Source organism: Ursus arctos, unplaced genomic scaffold, assembly GCF_023065955.2.
Source record: "Ursus arctos isolate Adak ecotype North America unplaced genomic scaffold, UrsArc2.0 scaffold_6, whole genome shotgun sequence".
Classification (NCBI taxonomy): Eukaryota; Metazoa; Chordata; class Mammalia; order Carnivora; family Ursidae; genus Ursus; species Ursus arctos.
In genome coordinates, this window is record NW_026623078.1 from 67,723,254 (window position 1) to 67,728,739 (window position 5,486).

Below are 5,486 nucleotides of genomic sequence, written 5' to 3' on the forward strand. Positions count from 1 at the left end.
CCATCACAAGAGACACTCATGAAGTTGGGACATAAAACTCAGGTTTCCTGTTTTCCAGAACCATGATCTCTCCACAGTATTACTGACTCTCTGGCTGATAAAAACACCTTCTGCTTTCATTTTCAATTCAATAAAAACAGCCCATGGTTAGTGCCAAGAGTGACTCGCAGTGGCATTAGATAGTTAAGGGACAATAAGCGTCATAAACAGGATAATGACATGACCTCCGCCCTCGGTGAGTCATAATCAAACGGGAAGGACTTCACACACCCAAGTAACATGTTTTTGGGGTAAAAGTTTATCTAAAGAAATAATAAAATTTTTGAATTTTTCAACCCACACAATTTGCTGAGTCCTTTCCTCTTTCCTACTATATTCCTAATATTTAACATGTGCATGTTACACAGAATCTCTGGTATAGGTAACTAGATATGCCTGTTGAAAAGAAAGTCCTCTCGTGTTTACTTCTCAGTGTTTTAAAGTAGGAATGAAATAACATTCTTTATGCAATTCTTTTTACAAAACTCTGTATATCAATCTATACCCTGGCATCCAAAACTTATAACTGTAACACCAATCAAATTAAGAATACACATCAGTGTTACCCTAATCAATGATCCAAACAAATACCATCATAGCAAAAGTACTGAAGGATACAACTGAACCTAAACAATTATATGAGCACTCTATGAGTTACTCATGCAATGAGAAAGGAGTGAAAGAAGTAATTCTGAGTGGTGTGATCTTTGAGGACAGGGACTGTCTTGTTGATTCTATTATCATAGTCCTAGAACATGGAAAAATAATGGGCATTCGAAAATATCGTATGCACGAGTGAAAGAAAAGAAAGATGGGGGGGGGACGCCTGGGTGGCACAGCGGTTGAGCGTCTGCCTTTGGCTCAGGGCGTGATCCCGGCATTATGGGATCGAGCCCCACATCAGGCTCCTCCTCTATGAGCCTGCTTCTTCCTCTCCCACTCCCCCTGCTTGTGTTCCCTCTCTCGCTGGCTGTCTCTATCTCTGTCAAATAAATAAATAAAATCTTAAAAAAAAAAAAAGAAGGATGGGAGGGATGGAAGGATGGACAGATAGAGGTTGGTTGATTAGAACCTGAAAAATCCAAGTATCAGAGGAAGTATTTTAGTGGAGTCTCAACAGATACAACTTCCTTAGGCAGGAAAAACTCTGTAGAAAAGGGGAAAGCATTCCAGGCAGGAAAAGGTAGGGTCTTGCTTATCTACAGCCATGCAGGCTGCCCACTGTCCTACTCCTACTCATGCACTCCAGCCACCCCTAGGAGGAAAAAGACCCTAAAGTGTATTGCATCTTGCTGGATGTCTGCTAAATATATTTATAGCTCGTCAATTAGGATTAGCTTGGCTCACTAAATTCTTCAAGAAGATAATTTGGGTAGGGGTGGTGGTAGAAATAAGAGGCAGTTCAAGAAATGACAGATCTGGGTTAAAACTTTGTTGCTTCCACTTACTTAGCTGCATAAACTAAAAGCAGGCTCAGTGAGGGCAAATATTGTGTCCCTCTTGTTCATGAATTTATCTCCGTGCCTAGCACATAGAAGGTACCTACAAAATAGTGGATGATAAATTTTAATCATACTATGCACTTAAAGAGTTTCCTCATCTGTAAAAAAAGGATACTGCCAATCATTTCACATGGTGCAATGAGTATGAAACAAGAAAATGCACCTGTGGTATGTAACACTGTGCCAGGCTCATGGGAGATGCGTAATGAGGAACTGTGACTAGAAACAATAAGGCTTTTTCTTGAATGGGAATTTTCATCTAATTTTAATTAGAGATTTGTAATGAGAGTCTGTAGCGAACAGTTAGTCCGAGAATTCTCAAATCCCATAGTACCCACTCCCAGGGGAGCACTGAAGATAGGCCAGGAGTTTGATTGTCCCAATGACTGGGCCTGGTTAGTGCCCTGGGACCAGAATGTCAGATGTTCAGTAACTTGTGGGACAGTCCTACACAAAATACCCCAGCCACCCCATCATGCTCCTACTGAGAAGCACAGTGTAATCTTGAGAGGTAATGAAGTCTACCTGTTTCCTGCCATCTTTCGCTTTAAAACACTATGTATACAACTTTATGAAAAGTATTTGCAAGTGAAATTACACTTATCCCTATTATATTATTTCACATGTACACAAAGAAATATCAGGTTCTATCACAGTATAAGATAAATTCAGTTAAAATGTTGTAATTATTTTTTATGACTGCACGGAGGAAAGAAGTTCTCATGAAATAGTCAATCAAACAAAATACATGGCACTAAAAGCAGAAAACGTGTTTGCAAAAGACATTAAGGATTTTTATCTTGTCAAAGAAGCAACCAAGACTTTTCTTAAGAGAGTGAAAGAAAGCCACTTTGAAGAACTCTTATTTCCCTCCTTCCATGTATTGTCTCCTTCTGGCCCTGTATTCCACATAGAGAACATCTGTGTCCCATTAAGATTTTAGTTCCCCTGCTGAGCAACAATCTTGCCAGTCTCAAGCCTAAGTTTTGCTTATTCCTTTGCAAAGAGGAAGACAGAGGAACAATGATAAAAGAGCAAGGCACAGAAGAGGGACAAAGAGCTCAAAAGCGTAAGGTCAAAGATCTAGACTAGGGACCTTCCAAGTAGAGGGCTTGTGTACGCCAAAGAGCATACAAGAGATAGAAGACTGTACTAGAGCCTCTACTTACATTTATCTATCTACATACAAATGAACATTGAGATCGTCTCCTGATCCTGTGTCAGACAATATTGTGAGGTATTTCATAGCATCAAGGAACTGGGGACAGTGGCATCTTCACTCATTCCTCTATCTTGACATATTGCAGTTTATATGTGTCCAGTTAAATGGACTTATGGGTTATATTACCCGATTTTAACTAAACCAGACACCACAAAGTAGACAATGGTCTTTCAAAGATTTCTACAAAACACACTGGATTGAAGACAATACCAATCATGCAAGCACATGCAAACAACTGAAAAGAGCTAAGCTAATGCTTGCTTCATAGCATGAGCTCTACCAAAGCCACACCACAAGACAGAAACACGATGACCAGTTGCCTGAGTCAGTGCTGTCCAATAGGACTGATGAAAATGTCCTAGAGTGGTGCTGTCCAACATGGCAGCCACCACCCAAATAAAGTTATTAAACTCGAAATGTAGCTAGTGACACTGAGACACTAAATTTTTATTTTTTAAACTTAATTTAAATTTAAATTGCCACATGTGGCTAGTGGCTACTATCCTGGACAGTACAAGTCTAAGAGGTAACAAATAGAGCCAAGTTCTTAGGTTTGAATCCAAATGCTGCCACTTACAAGCTGTGTGACCTTTACCTTAACTTTTCCATGCTTCAATTTCTTCATCATAATCATACTGCCTATGTCATATAGCTGTTGTTAAGATTAAGTTAGTTAATGCATAAGAAGTACCTAGAATATTGCACAATATACAGGACATTTTTATTAGCCCCTAATCAGATTGGAGAAGAGAAAAAGAAATTATTAATTTGAAATACAAATTGACAAATGCTTATTACTAATGAACCTTGAATAAAGTTTATATTGGGTTTTAAGATATTAGTTAGTATGAAGGTATCACAAACTTTAGGACATTTACAAATAATTTATTTCATCTTTATCCTTCCTTATAAAATTTTATGATGAATATGGTAGCTATTAATCCAACTATATAAACTATGTAATTACTGTAAATGTGAATGACATTAAATACACCAATGAAAAGACAAAGATTGTCAGCACAGATTTAAAAACTACCACCCAAGACCAAACTGTTATGTATTAATACATACTTTATAAATATACACACGAGATATGTGCACTCTTTTTTTTTTTTTAACTAATGAAGTAAACAACCAAAAGTGTTTAGAGATTACTGGGCTAACCCAAGAGAAATGTTTATTTTAGCAAAAACAAACAAACAAAAACAGTGCTGGGTGTATCACCATTCAGTTACTATGTTTAAGTCATGTTGGTAGAGTTAAAAAAAATGTTTTTAAGGACCACTGTTTGCCAAGAAACTTTAAAAGCCACAATACTCTGATGAACAGAGGAGGTTCTCAATAATTACATTTTGTTTTATTAAACGGTACGGATATTCTTAAGTAAGGTCTGACCTGTAAGGGACAATAAATTCTCTAGAATAATTGGTTGAGAAACCTCTATTTCAGTGATCAAATAGTCCAAATAGTATAAATACCAGGGTAACGTTAAAAATCACACATAAAAATAGCATTTTCCAAAATTATAGTAGGTGTTCCTTAGATTTTCATAGATGTGACAGAAGAAAGTTCCACAGTCAGGTAGTTTGGAAAAATATGGTGTTTAACAGGTTTCTTTACTACAGAAATTCTTCGAACTTGTGAGAGGCCTCCGATGGTTAAGTGAAACTCTAAGAGGGAATATGCAGTTTCTCAATCATCTCCAATCGTAAAATCCTTTTTTTTTTTTTTTTACAATATCCAATTAGAGAAAAAAAATTTCCTTTTTTAAGGCTAGCCCCTCAGCCTGCGCTTCTCTTCTTCTAAGAACTTCTTTTATATTTCTGCTCCTAAACTTTACAGTTGTCACCCTTTGGGTCTTTATCATTGCTCCCTTTGACCTTTCTCCAAATATTCCTCTGTTAAAAGTGTGTACATTTTCTTCTAAAATCCTGAGGTGAGGAAAATGAATTTTTATCTCTTCAAAAAGTAAATAATTTAGGTTATAAAAATGATCAAAATTACACACTCATAGCCGAGAAGGATTACAATTCTAAGAGCACCTCTTCGTTCATCGCAAGTATTCGCACATACCCTTCTCCCAGTTTCCCATTAAGGTTGAACATCACCAAACTAAGAAACTGACACCGGTGCATTAATGAAACTCCAGAATGTACTTGAATTTCACTAGCTTTTTCACTAATGTTCTTCTTCTGTTGCAGTATCTGATCCAGGAAAACTCACTGCATTGTTGTCATGTCTCCCTCATCTCCTCTGGTGGGAGTCTGTCATTTGTTTTTCATAAATTTAATGGCTTTGAGGAGTAACCGTAGGAATTTTATAGTGTCCCGCAGTTGGGTTTGTCTGATGTTTTTCTCATGATTATCCAGATAGACTGGCATTGTGGGGTTTTATACCCACAGAGGTGCCTTTCTCATCACATCATACTAATGAGGGCATATTAACATACTTACCACTAGTGCTGTTTACCATGGTCACTTGGTTAATGAGGCATTTGTCAGCTTTAACTGGAAAGTTCCTATTTTCCCCTTCCATACTCTATCCTTTGGAAGTGAGTCACAAAGTCCAGCTTACACTCAAAGGCAGGATGCCAGAAGTCGAGACCTTTGAAAGAAGGACAGTCCCACTTGGGCTGGAGCACACTGGATGTGAAGAAATTTCATTTATTTAGAGTAAAAGTTTGGAAACATAAAGAGATGTATTAGAAGAGGAGCATGGGGGAA